Consider the following 20745-nt stretch of genomic DNA (forward strand, 5'->3'; position numbering starts at 1 on the left):
CAGAGGACGGGGCAATGACTGTCATTTCCTGAGCCCGCCCATGCGTCAGACTCTGGGGTGGGGATGTGTGTACACTGTGTAAAGAAATCCACGCCAGCCTTTCCATCTACTTGTTCCACAATGTATAAATGATGACAATGAGATTCAGTGAGATGACATAAGTGGCCAAAGTTCTACATGGATGGGAAGGCGGAACCGAGGTTCTAGTCCAGGCCGTCTATTCCGAATTTGAGTCCTCTCTTGAGCCCAGTAGGTGATAAAATGGCTTGTATGTGGCTTCTTTCCTTCCGATACCTCCAGGCACATGCACAGTTTAATCAGAAAAGACAGCATTCTTGCCCAATGACAACTTGCCAGGAAGAAACTAAGAGATAGACACAGTAGACATGGCCAGTGTCCCTGTGGCAAGTGACAGCTCACACACAGCTGTGCACAAAGGTCACACAGAGAACTCATCGTAACTGATTCTCTGCACAAAGCATGGGAGATGCCCATTGCCCCAACATTAATTTTGCAACTGGCATAAGGAAGCACCCTTCAAAGTTACTCAAGATTCTAGTGCCCTATGACGAAGCTCCTGTTTTAAAATGAGAGGCATTTCAAATGCACACCACTTTTAAATGACTATCCTTGTATCCAGTGTTGTTGAGGTCAAGCACAATTGATTTAAATATTGCCTATAGCTGAGATTAGTACAACCTTATTAATGCATACTCTTTGCATTTGGAAGCTGTTTATGTATGTATACACTTAATTTGAGTAGAACCAGATTGACATTTGCCTTTGAACTATCTTTGAAAAAGGAATACACTAAGCATGCAGTATAATTAATATTGCACAGGAAATGCTAATTTAAATGCTCAAATTCAATCATTCTAACTTATTAAGTAAATAGTTGCCTAAAGATATCTATGTCTTACTGCCTTCTTACTCTGGTATCACAATGCTATGTATTCTTTATTGGGGGGGGGGGGTTGTACTGAGGATTGAACCCAGGGCCACTCGACCCCTGAGCCACATCCCCAGCCCTATTTTGTATTTTATTTAGAGACAGGGTCTCACTGAGTTGCTTAGTGCCTCGAAGTTGCTGAGACTGGCTTTGAACTTGTGATCCTCCTGCCTCAGCCTCTGGAGCATCTGGGATTACAGGTATGGGCCACCACCCCCGGCACTATGTGTTCTTTAAAGTGACACAAAATGTAACTTTTTAAATAAAACTTTGATTGTAGATTCTTTTCACTGGCTGTTTGTTTTCAGCATCTAAGAGAGGGTCTCAAACTGAAGGTGAAATGGGACAAAGAAAGGCAACCAGGGAGGAACTGTGATCGAGACCCTGGTCCTGGCCAGGTGGGGAAGGGGAGCCCCAGCATGTGGGCTGGAGCTCTGAGCCTGAGGCCTAACCGCGGGACCCCAGGGACAGGGCTGTGGCGCTCTCAGCACGCGCGAGGATGCAGCCGCTGTTTGCTCTAGACTGTTGGGAAAGACCCACTGGGCTTCCACCAGCTGCTCAGAGCTCCTCTCCAAGCTGTTGGTTGGATGACATTTTCCCTAACCTTTTTAACAAACATGAGGGCGAGCGCCACACAGCCCCACTGAAAAACTGGATTTCAGGAAAAATGGATACGAGGGGAATTATTTTAGAGCCTTCAGCAAACAGCGCTAATCACCCTGATCCAAATGCATAACGTAACAAATTAGACCTGGGGACCTGGAGAGACTCAGAGCCTCTGGACTAACCTCCTTTCTGCCTCTAGGCCCAGCCAGCTGCACAGGAAGACAGCCCAGGAGGCATGGATCTCTGCACCCAATGTGATCAGGTTCCAAATCCTCAGTCACAGCTCCCCCGCAGGGCAGGGCCCCGTGGGCAGCCTAGACCCGACTCCCAGGTTGCTTCAAGGAAATGGAAACCACTGGAGCCCGTGCCTGAGACCTCTCAGGAACGTGCCTTCCTCACCCTGTGTCCCCAGGGGCCGAGCAGTTGTGGGCACCGTCTCTGTTCTCTTTCCAAGTCAGCTCCGTCGTCCTCCCTCACCTGACTGGTGACCTTGGATTTTGAAGAGTCCTCCATGGCACCCCAGCCAGGCTCCAGGCTGGGCAGAAGGGTGACCCCCAAGTTCACGGGCTGATGTTCTATCCTCCAGTCCTCAGAATATGACCTTATTTGGAGACAGGGTCTTTAAGAAGGAATTAAGTTCAAATAATCTCATTCTCATGTGACTGGTGGTGTCCTTACAGGGAGAAGATGGGCCAGTCATGGCGGTGCTCGCCTGTAATCCCAGCTGCTCTAGAGGGAGAGGTTGGAGGATCACAAGTTCAAAGCCAACCTCAGCAACTCAGCAAGGGCCTGAACAACTTACCAAGGCCCTGCTCAAAATAAAAAATAAAAAGGGCTGTGGATGTGCCTCAAAGGCTATACACCCCTGGGTGCAATCTCTGGTACCAAAAAAACAAAAGAAGAAAAGAAGGCACAGACCCAAACACACACATAGGGAAAATGTGAGTGAGGGCGCAGAAGGCAGCTACCTACACACCAAGGAGACAGGCCTCCTGAGAGACCAGCCTCCCACTCCCTGACCTCCCTCTCCCAGCCTCCATAACTGAGAGGAAATGATACCAACCAACCAGTCCGTGGTACTTATTATGGAAGTCCACACTGACAGATGCACTCTCTTCCAGAATTCTCAGAGCCTCAGCAAATGGCTGAGGCTCTAACTCTCCAGATTCTTAAAAGAAGAGCCTGCTGTCTCCACTCACTCTCTAGAGCCAGGCCTCGCAGTATAGACCGGCGGTGGCTGGGTCACGACGGCTCGTCCATCACAGTCACTAAAAGCAGTTTCCGGCTTCCTAGGTGAACAGCCCAAGCAGGTGGTCTGGTGTTACCATGCCGTGCTGCTTCAGAGGGGGCGACACCTCAGGTGTTCACACTACCTTCAAAGAATCTCTAAAGTGAAAGCGTAGAGTGATTGCCAGGGGCTGGGGCAGGTGGGACAGGAGGTATGGCATACTGGGGACAAAACGTCAGTTTGGGATCGTGAAAACGTTCTGGAGGTGGAAGGTGGTGATGTTGGTACAACACAAATGTACAAACAGCCGTGTAGAACCAAGGTACATGCCTCTGAGCCACACGGCCTAAAATAGCTACAGTGGGAAATGTTATGCTGCATATAAATTTTGTAACAATGAAAAGTAAACTTCAACATGTGCAATCTAATGAAGATACATTTTACTTTGATTGAGTTGCATTTACCTGATTTTATTGGAAAACGCCCTTCATGCTTTCTCTGAAGAACTACGAAGCCCTCAGAGGGCTGCTCCTCCAGTCTTAAGTTCCATCCAAACTATAAGAAGTTCCAGCCAAGCAAGCCCCAAGGTCCTGCTGAGAAGGGTCGGTAGCTGTGAACATCCCTACCCTTCTAGCCCAGCGTCTGTGGCCTCAGCCAGTTAGCACTGAGGCCATAATACAGGCCAAGACAGATCAAGTGGTTTCATGCATCCCCTTGGGCTTGAGATACCACAAATATAATTTCCACTTGCTTATCTGGAAGTTACATATTTCTCAGTAATATCCTCCCAAACTACTTTTCTAGTTTGGGGTCCTAGAAATATTTTCCCACTGGGCAATTGGAATGGGACAGTTTAAATAGAAAGGTTGCCAAATACATAATTCATGTGGCGTCAGGAAGATAAAACGGCCCAGTTCTCTCCTTCATACCCTTAGGAAGCAGAGGTTTGGGAAAGGTGTCAAATTGTATTCTGCGCACAGATGTTCAGAAGTAAAGAAGGGAGAAAAATTCACATGTCTTTCTCTTCCCCTCCAGCCCCCAGCAGTGAGGGCCAAAAAAAGGGCAAGACGAAGAGGGAACAGACGTTGGGAAGTTTGGGGTTTGAGGGCTGAAGGAGCTTAGGCCCCAGTGCTAGAGGTCACAGGGGGCAGATTTCTCTGCATGACATACAGAGGAAGGACAGTCATGTGGTCAGAAGGCTGGAGGCAGAATCCCTCAGAAGGAGCAGGGAAGTGAGGGTCCACTCTGCCCACGGCAGGGCTGTAGGGTGTGCAGCTCAAAGCGGAAATGTGATCTTGACGGGGAGCAGCATTTTAAAATGAAGCCATTGAGGGCTGGGGCTGTAGCTCAGAGGCAGAGCACTTGCCTAGCATTTGGGAGGCACTGGCTTCAATCCTTAATACCACATACAATAAATAAATTAAATAATTTTTTTAATGAAGTCATTGCCTGCAAGTGGAGAGAGACGAGAATTTTTCATCACAGGTTTTGCTGTGTGCATTAACTGTGTAAACATGTGTGTTTATGCACATTATGGGTAAATATATTGTATCTAGTTTCCACATGTGTAGACAGATATATGCACAATTTGATTGGTTTGGACCTGTTTCCTGAAGTTGTTGCTCTTCTGGTGTAAAGAATTTCTCATTTACAAGGGAAATGTGAAAGTGCTCTTTTGGCAGCCCTCCTGGGGGAGGGGTCATAATTCCCTGCCTCTCCCCAGCCAACTGGGAAGGAGGAGAGGGTTTGCTATGCTCTGGTCCCAGACGCCAGCATCTTCCCACATGACGAGACAGGCACAGGGTGGAGGAGGACCCTCACACTCACAGATGGCCCCCGGTGTCTCCTTCATGCCTCCCCTGACTGCCTAGGCAGGACCCTCAGCCCACTCCTCTCCAAAGAGGACAAGGGGCTCCACATGACTTCCCATGAAAGAGCAGGGCTGAAAGACCCCTGGCTCCCCTCTCTACCTGAATTTTCCCATTCTTTTGGGAGAAGAGAAATGATGAGTCAAATGGCCAGTGGATGCCAAACAGCATCCTGACCAATCCCAGCTGGACAGGCCCGTATACAAGGCCTGTGGGGCTGACCAGGCCGGGCTTACTGCTCCAGCCTTTCACGGTGTTTGGATTTTGCCGTATAGGCTGATGAAGTCCTCCTATGAGGTGCAAAAAGCTCCTCATGGGCCCCACATCCAATCTGTCTACTCCACCCTGGTTCCCACTAACAGAGCTCACAGTCTGACCTACAACTAACTCAGGTCTTGTGTTTCATGCTACTAGTCAGAACTGCCAGGAGGGAGGAGGATGGGTCGTAAGAACCAAGCCATAAGTTACATCCTGAATACCCAGACTGCCCAATGTGATAGACCTCAAATATACTTCATGGTAGATATTTATATTAGATATTTATATATATATACCATTCCTCACCATAGCTATTGTTAGTGATAATATGTACAGCAGACTAGAAGTAGAATCAAAAGTTTTAAAAGAGGATTTTAATGAAATGATCTTCACGTTCACCCAGATATTCTCAGGGCCAGGGAAGACTCTGAAGTATAAAATCTGGATAGCAGTGGCCCCAGCAGGCTTCTGAGACATCTGACTGCTGCTAAAAAAAAATAAATAAATAAATAACCTTTTAGTGAATTAAGTATAAATGAATCAGAAGCTTATGGATCATGTTCTAGTTGAAACAAACAAAAGATCCAAAATTTATAAGAAAAGGTGCTTGGCAAACTCTTTTTAGTTTGTTGAACCCAAGCATTCAAAAAATAGTTGGATTAATTTTGCCAACTCAAAAGGCTGCCAATATTCTACTGTCCCTAAGTATTTACTAGCAATTTTCCAGATTGAATTTCCCATCCATATTTCTAAATGTTCTTGGCAATTGTGCTGATAATTATTTGGAGTGCTTCACAGGCACAGAGATGGTACTCTTTATTCTTTGCAAATTAATCCAATGTTGTACTACTTTTGCAGAGTTTAACACTTCATGATATTTTTTTCAAAATATATCGCTATTTCATACTCTCCACATTACCCTGGGAGACGTCATCTCAGCCCCTTCCGTGGATACAGAGAAGGAGGCTCCGAGAGGTTAAACAGCTTCACCAAAGCTATATTGGTGCTCACCAAGAGTCTGAAGCAGGAGAATCAGGAGGCTGAGGCAGTAAAATCACAAGTTCAAGGCCAGCCTGGACAACTCAGTGAGACTATGGCTCAAAAAAAAAAAAAAAAAGGAGGGGGGGACTAGGCTGTAGCTCAGTGGTAGAAGCCCTTCGTTTCAATCCCCCCCACCCCCAAAAAAAGCTACATTGCCAGAAAAAGATGGAAGGAGGATTAAAATCCAGGTCTCCTGACTCCAAATCTATACCATACCTTAGGTACAAAGAACGGGCCGGGTTCTAAGCCCATTCTCTCCAAGCCTCCCAAAGAACCCATCCGACTCTGTGAGACAGTTGCAAGAAGGGGTGCAACATGAGAAAACAGAACAGACCCTACCAGGACCAGGACGGAAGACTCTGCTCTCCACGCCGTTGAGCTAATGGCTTCAACGTCTTGATGTTATTCCTGTCCTTGCTTCTGTTTGTGCCACCTCATTCTTTCAAAAAATATTTTCTCCCTGTGTGGGTCCTGCATATGCAAATAGGGTGACTCATGGTTCTGAAACAAACATAAATAGAAAGGCTCCAAGTATAAGAATAAACATGTGAAGAAAGCCAACCAAAATGCCACCTACAAACTGAGCAGAGAGTGCTGCAGCAGAGATATGGCCGCCCCACTTTTTTCTTAGATACACAGGATCACACAGGTTCCGTATACTGTGTAAATGATAAAGTGATTAGTCCATCTTTAGCAACACCTCCAGATTTGTATTCAGGCATTTAATTAATGTTTTGTTTACACCTCACTTCCATATCATTAATAAAGATATTTGATAGCACTGAATTTAACACCCATCTGCATGTGAACACCCTCCTTTCTTCCCCCACGTTGGCCCTGCCACCTCTCCGCACCACAGACACCATGCAGGCTCTAAGACACTAAGTGTCACCATTCCTATAAAATCCCTACCCTGTGACCTTGCACTAGAACTGAGTTATATGGGGGTGTTGGGCTCTGCAGAGCCTGCCCTGTTGCTGGGAATCACCTTGCCCAATACACCAAAGAGCCACCTGGAAGTGACCCCTAGTGGGCCCATCACTGGACAGAAGAGGCAGTTGGGAGCCACACCATCTTCCCCACCTCCAAGAATTCCCACCCAAGCCTGAGGTCAAGCAAAAGATGAGCCACATGGAAAATTCTAAAGCCAGCAGGACCCCAGGCAGCGTTCTTCCTGACCTCTGTTTCTAATCCAGATATGAATTAAGCAAAGGTGAACTAACAATGGCTCCCTCGTGAAGGCCTGCGCCTTCCTTCCGTAAAGCTGAATACTTGCCGTGACTACCGAGCCGGTTGCCTGTTAGGCACTAGGTTAAGACCCGGGAAGGGAAAAGTTGAGTCTCACCATGGGCAGAGTGACTGGGAACAAGAAGGGACAAATGACAACACTCCAGTGTATGTGGATCCCACCTCGCTGCTCAGCAGGCTGCCTACAGACCTCCTCACGAGACAGAAAAGTCCTGCAACTGTGAGGGGACTGTAGAGCTATGCAAGGACATCATGAGTCCAGGCTTCCGGGAATTTGGTCTAGATGGTGAGTTAGAGTTATTGGAAGGGACTTCAGTAGAATCCTGAGAAATCTGGAATCTCACAGACGACAAACAAGTTTACTGTCTCCCTTCAGTCTAGCTCAGAAGTACTTCCTCTGCCTGTCACCACTGACATCCATGGTCCCCACGTTAATATGTTTTAGAGAGAAAACTGGCAGGGCAAGGAAGGAGACTGCCGGGTCCTACATCCTTGCTTTGTATTAAATATAATCTGAAATGTAGGTGCCTGCAGAGACCGCCACCAGTGACCCAGTGACCAGAAGAAGCCTCAGCTGCAAAGACAAAGGCCTGGCTCAGCTGTGCTCGGGGGGAAGGAGGAGAGCCTAAGATCAGATCCTAGGAGTCTGCACTGTGTTCTCCCCTCCTGCCTGAGAGGACTTCAAGAAAGACTGAGTAAAAGCACAGCAAAGTCTAGACAAAGAACGGGGAGGATCCCCCTCCAGGAAGAGAGTGAGTCCTCTCAGAGGAGCACAATCCTCCCCCCCCCCTTGTGTCTCGGCTTTTCTTGGGGAAGGAGGGAAATTGCTGGTTCTCTTGACAGACGACGTTAGCTGACAGCTAGGGCCAGGCTGTGGACCTGGGTCTCCAGGGTTTGCGGTGGGTGGGCCCTGGTCTCACTGCACATAAGAAGTAACTATCAAGCAGCCGCATGTTAGGCGCTAGGCTAAGGGCAAAGGGCAACGGCAAGGAAGGAGACCCAGCCTCGGGGTGAGGTGTGGTCGAGTCACCCCCACACCTGCTTTCCCAGGTCTGGGGATCTCTGCTCTGTATTGCTTGTAGGGTCTTGCTGAGGATGTCTTAGAGCAGGCCCTTCTGAGCAACCAGATCCCAGCCCTTTGGTTCTCATCCCCTGAGTTATCTACCTTCTTCCTGTTGTAAGAGGAACGGTTTATAGGGCTGAGACCCAGCAAGGGTCTGAAATAGCTTTTGTCAGATCGTGAGGTGCCACTGAGGCACAGCTGTTGACGGACTGATGTGTTCTGTACCAAGTACTTTCTTAACCTCTGACCCTCTGCTGAAATCTGACTGCTACCCAACAGCATCACATCTGCATCAAGAGAACCTGTGTGGTCGGCACCAGGCGGACCGTGTGGCTGGTTCTGGATCACTTCCTACCTCCTTACTTGTGACACAGCCCAGAAAGTGAGCCTGCTCCTGGTGTGAGGCCCTGTCCTGAGGTGATACAGGATGGTGAGGATGACCTTACTCCTCATGTCCTACTGTGGGAGGAGCTGGTCTACCTGACCTTTCCTGGCACACCTGCCCTTGGGGAGGTGGCAGTACCACTCTGCAGCTGTCCTGGACTCTCCTCCCCTCTGACCAACCTCTGCGTCCCAAAGTCCCTCAGACATCTCACCTTCCCTCCTCAGGGGCCTGAGCCTGGCCCAAGCCCTCGGGGTGTGGTCGAGTCACCCCCACACCTGCATGCATGGCTGTCCCTCAGGACTCGGTCAGTTCTGATGTTAGCACTTAGAAATCCACACGTTCCACAAACGAGGCAATGGGTCCGCCCATCGGCAGCACTTGCAGTCAGCACACCAGCAGTGACAGAGGGAGGGACAGCTCTTCCCACGGCTCTAGGTCTGAAATGCCAAGTCCTTCACCACACGTCACATGGATACCCAGCGGTTCCCCGAGAGATCATGCCCAAGGAAACTCGTTGAAATATGGATGAATTCATTCAGATGAGGACTCTTGGCCTCTATCTACCCTCACCTCAAGCAGCACATGTCTAACGTGTCATTGCCACTGCCTGAGCAGAGAGGTCATTTTCAAAGTATTGCAAACCTGGGTAGAGGGCACTAAGAAGCACAGGGACCTGTCTACCTGTCCAGAGACCAGAAGCCTTTCACAGCAAGACAGCTATGCTGGTGCCCCGCTGCAGGGTCACACACACTATGGCTGCACACACACACCCCTACACACACACACACACACACACACACACACACACACACACACACCTTCACAGAGAGCAGGCTGATGCTCACTGAAACCTGACGGAGGGGAATTCTCCATCAAAAATCCTCCCTTAAAGCAGCCTTCAGTCTTCCTTTTCGAAAGAAGTAGACAAGAAGTAAAGAAAAAAAGAATTCCAATCTAGGTACTTGTAGGGCCTTGGTGCTTTCATAAAGATGTACTCTTTCTCGGGGACTCCTTAGAGGTGGAAGCCAACACTGCTTGAGCTACAAAGGACTGCTCCCCTGAGCAGCCCGGCCCGGTGACCAGGCAGCTCAAGCTGCCTTCAGGAAATGATGCTCAGATCAACCTGGGCACCACAGCGACTTATTTCAAAGGGAAAATACGCAGGGAGATGAGGGACCAGAAAATGCAAGGAAGGAAGCCAAGCAGGTCCCTAGCTCTTGTGTCTGGGTCTGAGGAGACAAACCAAAATTTATACAAGGACTTTTAGCAAAAGGTTTCTTTACTGAAAACCCAAAAGCTCTAGAAAGATTCTCTTGGATGTTTCTAAACTCAGACAAAATGTGAAGGTCACCAGATTCTGCACTTAAAAGTTTCAATCCTAAAGGTCCCGTTTCTTCCCCAGAGCAGGATTTGCCGGGAGGCCGTGTGCGCGGGACTAACGTTGTGTTTCCCGCTGGGTCCAAGATGTCTCTTGCTGACGGAGCTCCGGGCTCAGCATGTTGGGTGACTGTGCTCTGTGAAATTCCCTTCCTCCAGAGGAAGAGGGAGCTGGAACTTTTCCGTGCTAACAGGAAGGACTCAGGCCGGAGCACTCTCCTGAGGTGCCCAAAGCCAATGGGAATTGATAAACAACTTCCTGTCCCACGAGGCAAGGCATCTACCAAGTTTTAGATTTCAATTGTATGAAAAATTACTTCTGCAATTCAGCCAGCAAGAGTGCATATAACTGTGTTTTTTAAATCTTATCAGAGTGTGACAAAATCAGAAAATTCATAGCTTTGTGGCAGCAACATATGAATGCACACCTTATAAGCGGCCCTGTTTAGAGAATTCTAATGTATGAGTGCAACCTGAATATTTGCAGGGCTCGTCTGGAGAGTCTGGGATGCTCAAATTGCTGCAAGGTAGCTTTCAAAATCCCATTAATTTTCCTGCCTAAAGGAATAGACAGCAAGATTCCTCTCTGGATGGCTCAGGCCCATTTCCAGGGCTCTCAGGGGAGCCCTCTGCATGGGGTTCTGATCTTTCAAAGTTCTTCTGAGGCTTCAGGCCTGTGAGAGAGCTCTCCCCGGTCAAAGCCTAGAAAGGAGGATTTCCATTCATAGCTTTGTGGAAAATCTGCTCTCTCTCTCTCTCTCTTTCTGTGTGTGTGTGTGTGTGTGTGTGTGTGAGTTCAGCCATTCCAGCAGGTCTCAATGTTGCATCAAAGTCTAAAGTGGATCAGAATCGACTGTGTCAGCTTCCAGATCACACACTTTCCCCTGAGAGCTCTCCCTGGAGACTCACACTTCCACACAGTGGCTGGGGATGGCGGGGAGAGGGGGGTCCTTGTGTTTCTGGAGATTGACAGTCAGGCTAGACGGTAAAGCCCAAAGCAAAATAACCCTGGGTAACGTTTACCGACTACCTAATAGAGCTCAGCACCCTCCATGCTCCTTACCACATCCACTCAATCAACCCTCCCGCAGCCTTTGCTGCAGGACAGGCTGCCACACCCATTCTGCAGGCTGGGAAACGGAGACAAAGGAGGATGGGGACTGGGCAGAGCACAGCTGGGGCACGTCCTGGCCCTCGACTTCCCCCACACCACACTGCAGAGAGCCAGGCCAGGGGAGCGTGCCTCCGGGGTGTCTGGCTCCTCTCTCTTTGCCTCTGGTCACTTCTGCTTCCTCTTTGCTAGTCAAGGACAACTTCTGATAGATGGGCTGTCTCTAGAAGCTTCAAGTCCAGGTGTGGTGGATCCATGTTTTCAGAGACTTCTGTTCTTTTGCACAGAAAGAATGCTGTGGGAGACTTGACTTGAGTTGTCCCCCTCCCTAGAATTAGACGTGGCCCTGGGCCTGGCTCAGCTGGTAAAACTTAAGCAAAATCCATGTGTAAAAAACGAGGCCAGAGCACTGTAGGCCAACGGCAGGCGTGTGGACCGTCTCTACTCCTGCCACGGGCGCCCTGAAAGCACATGTGAATGTGGAGGACCTCACTGTCACAGAGCCAGGAATGGATGATAGCTGCCCAGGCCCCAGACTGGGAGGAGAGAAGAACAGCTTCTTCACACCGGGGCTGCAGAGGTCCTTGCTGAACCTCAGCTCTCCTGCTCATGGGACCTGCACAGTGAAAGCTTGGAAAAGACAAAACTCCAGCAACTCAGCTCAGCAAGGGCTATCTGAGGAATGCATCTGGCTGTGCAGGCTAGCCCACAATCCCCACAAGTGCCAAAGCTTTCCAAGGGCTTCTGTTTCTGTGTCTCCCAATCTGAAACTCCACTTCGCTCTTGAACCTTCCTGCAAATGAGATCTCTCACGTCGTCTCAAGAAATCAAGTCGAAGATTATTTTTTCTTCCTTGGCTCAAAGCATGAAAATTAAACACACTCTGAGCTGATGGATTCACACAACAGTACAAAAAATGTGAAGGCCAATGGCTTTGTGGCAGCAACGTATGAATGCACACCTTATAAGCGGCCCAGTTTAAAGAATTCTAATGTATGAGTGCAACCTGAATATTTGCAGGGCAAGAGAGGAAAATCAGATTTAAAATGTTAAAGGACACGACAGTTTCCAGAATTACAAGGCCCTTCTAGTTGGAAGGGACCCTGGAGAATATTAACCCGGCTTGCTTGTTTCATGAATCGAGGACACCAACGTCTGGTATGTGATATTCTCTCAGCTGAGAAGCAGTAGCCGTCCTTGAACACACACCTTGGGCTGCAAGTCGAAAGTCACCTCTACACACTCTGAGGAGAGATGCAACTTTGGAGCTAAGATATTCGTTTCCTGAGTCATGGCTGGCTCCTCAGTGTGCTCATTGCCACCTATTGAATCATATATTTATTAAACAACTAGGATGCTTCCCCAGATATCATGAGGAAGTAAAAATATTACATATGTGCTTTTATCACATGTAGATTTATAAATAACGGTCATGACCAGATGCAGAACAGTTCCTTCAAGGATGCCTTGTGTAATCTACACATCAATAAACACACACACACGCACACACACTCCCTGTATGTGTAAACTGGTGAGATCTGAATAAGGTGAGTGAATGGATTCTATCAGTACAATCTCCTAGTTGTGGGGGTTGTTTTTTTTTGCTTTGTTTTGCTTTGTTTGGGGTACTAGGGATTGAATCCAGGGGCACTGAATCATTGAGCCACATCACCACCCTATCTATCTATCTATTTATCTATCTATCTATCTATCTATCTATTTAAAGATAGGGTCTTGCTAAGCTGCTAAGGCTAACTTTGAACTTACAATCCTCCTGCCTCAGCTCCCTGAATCTCTGAGATTATAGGCATGTGCCACCATGCCAGGCATAATCCTAGCTGAAATGTAGTTGTGCACGTTGCTACAACTCTGTAACACTGGGGGACCTGCGTGAAGGGTGTGTGTGTGTCTATCTGTATGATTCTTAGAACTACATAAGCTTCTGTAATTATTTCAAAACTTAAAAGAAAAAAATCAAGCATCAGAATCATAATTTTTTGAAGATATTTCTTATTAACTGTCAATTTATAAGCAAAATTGCAGTACAGTCCACACAGTGAAAGGGCTGTTGCTCCTGCCACAGAGCTACCTGAAGCTCGCACACTGAGCTCATAGCATGGGAAGAGCAGCGGGGCCTCTGTGATGTGGACAGGGCACTCCAGGCAGGCCCTGGGCAGGTGGAGAGGGGCGTGGTGTCTGACGGCTTCTCCAGAGGCAGAGGGACTGTGCCAATCGTGAGCCCCGGAGAAAGGTGAGCATGAGCTAGCACTGCGAGTTTTAACTTAATTCCAACAAAAGTGAACACAGGGAGCCACCAACGTGTGGCGTGAACCTTTTCAAACTGTTGAAAGCAAAACCTCCTTAAGAAATCCCAGCATGCAAAACAGAGAAATCCCGTGTAGCCTGGAGGCACTTCTGCAGGACCCGGTGTTGCCGTCTAGGGTCAGGGTTCACTGTCTCTGTTCAGCAAAGAATTGAAGAGCAGGACACAGAGATGGCAGCAAGAAGGAGGTTTATTGCAAAGGTGACAGAGATGCAGAGACTTCTCTGAGGAGAAGAGCCCCAGAGCTGGGAATCTCATGGAGGGGGGTTGGCCTGTTCTTTTTATGGTCTCTGGAATTCCCTCCTTTCCTGTCTCCCCCTGTCCACTAGCTCCTCACTATCACTGACTGGTGCCCCCTCTGTCCATGCGGCTGTTTTCGTTTTTCTGCTGGATCCCCACTTGGGAGCACCAGCACGGAGTGTCTGATTGGATCCCTGCTTGTGTCCACCAGCGCTTTCATCAGCCAGGAAGGTGACCTCATCAGGAGACCCTCTACAGGCTCCTTTGTTCTGGCCCTGCCTGGACCCCTCACTCGCCATCTTGCCCTGGCTGCCTAACCCCTTCTACATCTCCCTCACTGGGGTGCCCCAGGACCTGGCACACTAAGAGAGTGACCAAAAGCCGAGGATCTGGAGTCCCAGGAGGACTCTTTTCCTGATCACTAAGTAGGCCATCATGGATATTCGAGTCATCAAACCAAATTTCCACATTTCTAAAATGAGGACCACATCTTGTGAATAAGAGTGGGGTGTGGGGGTCTTTCCGCATCAGTTCTGGCTGAATTCTGCGGGTCCCCCTGGGAGAAAGAACTCCAGGAAGAGGGATTCCAACCTCAAGCTTCTGGAATAAAGCACTCAGCAGTCGTGACCACGAAATGCCGTCCACGGATTTCAAACTGATGGGACGAGAGAGATCTTTGGGATTGTCGAGATCCACTTCTTGGTTTTTCACAAGAGGAAACCAAGATCAAAATGAGGTCAGTGGTGGTTGAAAGAAAAAGATAAATGAAAAAGAATCGAAATGGCCCCAATCCACAGGGTAGACCCATAGCGCAGGTCACTGTCCTCGTTCCTTAACCCTCTCCCACTTAACTCTCCACATGTGCAGATGAGAGGAGAGCGTTTCGGTGCAAGAAAAGTAAGAGAAATGAGACACAGGAATCAGCAAGTATCTCCACTTTCTTTCTTCCTAACCTTGCGTGATTTGCTGAAGGCGAGAGGCAGAGAACTGATTTGTCGGACCTATATTTAACTTCGTTATATTTGTACTCTTTCTACTTCTACGAAAAGGACTTGAGACAGCACTTAGCACTCAGATGCGTGGGTCAAAGTAATTAGGACAGGACAACGGGAGACAGGGGATCCCAGAAGTGGGGGAGCAGGGAGTTGTAAGGAACTGTGGAAAGCCAAGTTCAGCTTCTGAACGCAGAACTCAATCCTGAGCGCCCAAGGAGCTCAGCAGATTGTCCTCATCCAGCGCCAGCAGCGGAGGCCACTTGGTTTTGTGCTAACAGAGACGAGGTTTCTTAAATTAACTCAGTGAGTGTTCAGAGGCAAAGAAAGGGAGGGCAGCCAGCAGACTGAGCACCTACTGTGTGCCCAGCTCAGCATTAGCACCACAGCCACCACAAGGACATTTAACTTCATCCTGACAACCCAATGACGTCAGAACACTGAGGTCGTGTGGCCAGTGGTGGACACAGAGCCTGAAACCTGGACTCTGACAGATGGCCCATCACTGGGGGCTGTCCACGACTGTCCCCTCAGACCCTGAGCTCCTCACAGGCCATGACATTGACTCGTTCACTTTGAAGTCTCCCATACTGAGCACAACCCCTGGCACACAGTATGTGATGGAGAAGGATGAGAAGTCAAAAAAAAAAAAAATGCCCACACCAGACAAGCGTCCATTACCAAGCGCCTACAGGTGCCAGGCGCTACATCACAAAGGTAGTAGGTGTGTTGGGGACACAGGGACAGAGAACAAGGCATCCCATGAACAGAACACAGCATCCTCTGGTGACTGAGGCAGAGGAATAAAATACATGAAGAAGCCATCAGGAGGTTTGGGCGATGGCAAGTGGTAAGGGGACAAGTAAAACAGTGTATTAGTTCCCTATTGCTGCTGTAACAAGTTACCTTACACTTACGCAGTGCAAATCTATTATCTTGCAGTTCTAGAATTCAGAAGCCCAACATGGATCTCACTGGGCTAAAACCAAGGCTAAGACCAAACTGGCAGGGCTGGTTTCTCTGCAGCTCTCAAGGACAATCATTTCCTTTGGACTCTTCCAGCTTCTAGAGGCCACCACATTCCTGGGCCCAGAGCCCCTTTCCCTACCTCTCTGGCCCCTGCCTCCACCCCGCCTCCTCCCACAGACTCTGACCCTCCTTTCTGTACAGACCTGTGATGACCTTGGTGAAGAGGACCAGGGTAAACCCCACCTCAAGACCAGTAAGTGGTCACATCTGCAGTGGGAGGTGGCACCTTCACAGGGATTGGGACACTTGAGGGACCCTCCTGTCCACCACAAGTGGGAAGAGAGCAGTAACGAGCAGGGGGGCGGGTACAGGCCACCACTCTAACAAGTCTCTGGGGAACCCTCTGAGCAGGTGCCCTTGGAGAGAGCCCTGAGGTTCATGAGAGATCGCTCACAGGCGTCCCCGGGGGCTCCTGCAAAGACCCTGCCACACTAGGGCCAGCGAGGAAGCTCGTGTGCAGGAGCAGGGCTGAAGGTGAGGCAGGACGTGGGGTGCAGGAGGAGCTACGGGGCCCGGGCTTGTGCAGGAGCAGTGGGGGAGGAGGATGAGGCCGAGCCTGCACCTCATGGGTCATGCAGGGAACAGACTCCAGAGAAACTGGCCAGGAAGAGAGAAGAGACAAGAGGAGGCAGAGAAACCAGCCGATCACCGCGTCCTCCTCTTGTCCCACCCCCAGCGTCCCTGTGAAAAAAAAAGCCCAAGCCCCAAAGCTCACATCCCTCCACCAAAGCCCACAGGTCCTGCATCAAGATCGGAAGACATTTGCTAACCACCACAGGAGCTCTCTGCCTCCACCCCGCCTCCTCCCACAGACTCTGACCCTCCTTTCTGTACAGACCTGTGATGACCTTGGTGAAGAGAACCAGGGTAAACCCCACCTCAAGACCAGTAAGCGGCACATCTGCAGTGGGAGGTGGCATTTTCTCATGTCTTACATTTCCAGGATTCGTCTGACCCAGACCCTGCCAAGCCTGCCAAAGCCCTACCTGAGCCTCGGCCGTGGCCTTAGGCCCCTAGGTCACAAAATGACCAGAGCAGTCTGTGCGGCTTGAGAAGAGCTGTCCCCGTGCATCTCCTGCCTACCTCATCTTACTGCTCAGCCTGCCAAGCCCCTGAGGGTCATTAGTCCTGAACTCAGGGGACAGATTGATCTCACGCTGCGTATATTTTATCAAATGCTGCTTCCAATGGAGAACACTGAAGAGGAGACAAGAGTACTCCCGAAGGACAGTTAATACGTCTTCCACCTCCAAGTAATTTCCAGCAGGTACTGCAGCCACTGGGTCATACCATCCTCCCCTGCCCTGGGAGGGAACGGGTTGGTCCCTGTCCAAGACAGACTTTGAATGGAAAGCTGCACCCTGCAGTTCTGAACGGTGCAGATGATTCATTCTTAGAAAACCCATTTCCTCTATCCAGTTGTTTAGTCGTTCCCACCAAAGCACAGGTACAGCCTGGCATGTTCTCTAATGGACACCAATTATGCCAGAGAAGGGCTTTTCTGTATCATTATAAACAAAGCCAGAAATGTAGCAGGGATTTGGTCTGATTCTAGTGAAGTCATCAATGGCACCTCAACTACCTTAAGTAGGTTATAGCCTGCAGGGGGTCTCCCCAGCACCTCATTAGAAAATCACCTCTGATAAGAAAAATGAACAGGGAATAGAAGAGTCTGTTTCCCTCTGGGAGCAGAAAGATCCCGAATTGTTGCCTCCAATCTGCGATCACTGTCCTTCCTCCGCTCGGAAGCCAAGGAGAAGAAGGAGGCCCTTTGGGATTTCTCCATTCAGACCTCCCCATGGCCCTGTCAAGGATTAGATCTCCCTTCTCTGGCAATGACCGTGCTTCCAGAAAGGTGACGAGCACAGCCTTACTTGTCCCTTGTCACTGCCCGTTCCTACCCCAGCTTCTCTCCTCTTTCCCCGACCATTTAAATACCCAGACATCTCTGGCTGCAGCAGCCACAGGGTCAGTGAGCCACTGTCCCTAACCTTAATCCAGTTCTTGGGACAAAAGTTGACAGCTTGTGAAACTTCCACCTAAGCCCCATCCACAGGGGACACTGGCCATCAGTCATCTTGCCAGTGTCCCTGGGAGCTGCTGTCGGCAATAACAGTGACCAGCTGCTTGTGCACTGACTGGGGACCGTCAGCTCATTCCCATGGAAACCAATGCAGCCTCTTTTCTGCGCAGGGCACTCACCAGGACTGACTCTCGCCTGCCATACCCATCTCAACCTAAACCCAATGTGCTTCCCAAACTGGACTCCCAGGTATCCTCCAGGCCTCCAGACTGGCAAGTAGATCTTCATCCACCACTTGAAAAGAAAGTTAGGAGCACACTTTCTCCAAAATAGCCTCAGAGACATTTGGGACCAGGTTCTTTGAGGTAGGGCTGCATTGTAAAATGTCTTAGTCCCTTTTCTGTTGCAATAGTTGAACACATCAGGCTGGGTGACTTATAAAGAACAGAGGTTTATGCAGCTCACGGTTCTGAGCTTGGAAGGCATCCAGTGGGGCTTCTTCCCACATCATAACCGGGTAGAGGAGTTGCACCGCTAGATGGGAGAGCCTGCCAGCCCATCTCTCTCTTGGTCTTCTTATACAGTCATTAATGTAATCCTGGGGACCCCATTCTCATGACCTCACCTGATCCTAATGACTCCTCAAAGGGCTGGCCTTCAAATACCATTCACACAGGACTTTGGGGATTAACTTTCAACCTGAGTTTTGAGGGGACCACAGCTCGGCTATAGCAGATCTTCACAGCATCCTTGGCGTCTATACACCAAAGGCCAGCACTGCCCCTCCCCCCAATATGGTGACAATCAAAACTGTCTCCAGACATTGCCAAATGTCCCCTGAGGGCAAATTCACCCCAGTGAAGAGCCACTATTTAGGGGAAAGAGAACGGGAAGTGATGTCTTATGGGGCCATGAAATCAGACAACAGTGTCTGGAGCACAAGGATGCTGGATCTGGGCTGTTGGTGACCATCGGTCCTGGACCCTGCACTCCTGCAGCCCAGTGGGGGAGGCGAGGGTAGAAAGGTACCAGTAGGAGGGACCAGTGTGGAGTGGGGTCTCCTGGAGTCACCACCCAACACTGGCTTAACTGAAAGTCCTCTCCAGCCAAGACCACAGTCCTGAACAAAGGGAAAGGGCTTTCTCAGGACAGGAAACCTACTTCAAGACCCCCGTGTGCTTGCCCACCCATGCAGACACTGGTCACTCATCACACAGCCAGTGATATCTTATAAAGCCATTTAAAAATGCAGCCGCAAGTCCACGTATACTGATGTGCTCTGGGCCCCAGACCTACTCCTCAAATGAGAACTGCAAGGCCAGGTCTAGGGTGTGCTTCTGTTTCCAGGCAAGTAAAATGTGGATTCAAGTGCTGGATGTGCAGAGCTTTTCTGAGTTTTCCCTCGTCATCTTTCTGTTTAAGTAAGTACACTAACAAAACAGGAAACAAATGCAGGCCATCTTTAAAAAGAAAATGCTGCAAGGTGACCCGGCAAAGGCGATTTTGCTAAAAGTAGTTGGCAGCCAAGCACAGTTGGCTCAGCCTGAGGTCTCATGCTTTAAATTTAACACACTCCTGAAGTCCTTGGCGCACGCTAATTCTTGATAAACAAAGTTGAAACAGTTGGTGAGTTTCATGCGACTATTATATTATCATGAATGCTTATTCAGGATTAACCTGCAATGACACAATAAACTAGGAAAATCTGCTAATATCCTCAGACTGACGGAGTGATTTCCACCAACACCAAGAACTCCCTCTTTGCTGGAGGCAGGTCTGAAAAATGAACATGATAAGATTAGCTAATCACCCGACTGATAAGTCAAAAGATGACAACAATCAGTTATTTATTTTTGGCCAGGGTGGGGGTATGGGGGAGTGGGAAGCCTAGTTTTTCAACTAGCAGCAGTCCTAGCTGATTCAATCTCAGTGTCTTCCAAAGTACTGAGATGGAAATCTCTCTGTGTATCCCAAGTCTGATTTTCCAAGCTCAAACCCAGCCCTTCACACTGGTGACCTTGACGGGTCTGAAGCTAGGAAGATAAAGATTATTAACAATAACTAAGAAAGAATGGAAAGACATTGAAGGATATTTCTAAAGAGATAAAACTGGACAATTTGTTACGTATTTGGTAAGTTTTTAGATGTAAGGTAAACATAGAAAAGGTCACCAAATTTACCAAAATAAACAGCTTTTTGAACCTAAAGTCTTAAAGGTCTTTGTAACAGAAAATTATAGTTTAAAGGTCTTTGTAACATAAAATTATAGTTTACTTTGAAAAGGAGATGTAGGGGCTTCTGCCTTAGGATTTGTGCTGTCTTTTGAATTGTGCCTGGAACAACTTGATTGCAAGAGGCTCATCTGTGTCTTCCTTGATATTAAGTCTTCTTCAAGGAAGAGAGGGATCTTTACAGAGAGCTCATCTGGCTGCCTTACAGAAACTTGGCAGTTTTCACACCTGCGCTTGGACATTTGACCTCAAGAAATGTTTTAAGAGTTATTCTGTCTATGCCTATCTGCTCAGAAACACTAAGTACAGAGCAAAAACGTGTCAAGCATGCACTAAAAGATGGACATATCTGCATTTCTTTCATCAGCCTTTAAAATAGGGCATTATTATCACTGTCATTTAGATGAGAAAACAGAAGTTCCCAATTGCATGCAGAGCAAGTTGCCAAGTCAGGGTCTCAGCCCAGTACTGTTGGGGTCCCCATGCCCGCTGTTGCTCCCTTCACACTTTGAGGAGACAGTCTGAGCTCTGGCATTAAGCCTCACTGGAGGACAGGTGAGGGGTCTTCAGCTGCCCCTTTCTCAGCGGCTCTGGGGTGAAGGATCCTGGAGCTGTTTTAACCCCCCAGGACCAACTTGCCCATGTGCTCAGTCCCTCCCCACTTGCCTGCCTGACACCAGGTTTTGCCAAGAAGGGAAGAGAGCCAAGGCAGGTAGACAGGCACAGCTGCCAGCCACAGCAGCCTGGCTCCTTGCCCACACTTCAGCCCATGC

Source organism: Marmota flaviventris, chromosome 6 (assembly GCF_047511675.1).
Source record: "Marmota flaviventris isolate mMarFla1 chromosome 6, mMarFla1.hap1, whole genome shotgun sequence".
NCBI classification, from domain to species: Eukaryota; Metazoa; Chordata; class Mammalia; order Rodentia; family Sciuridae; genus Marmota; species Marmota flaviventris.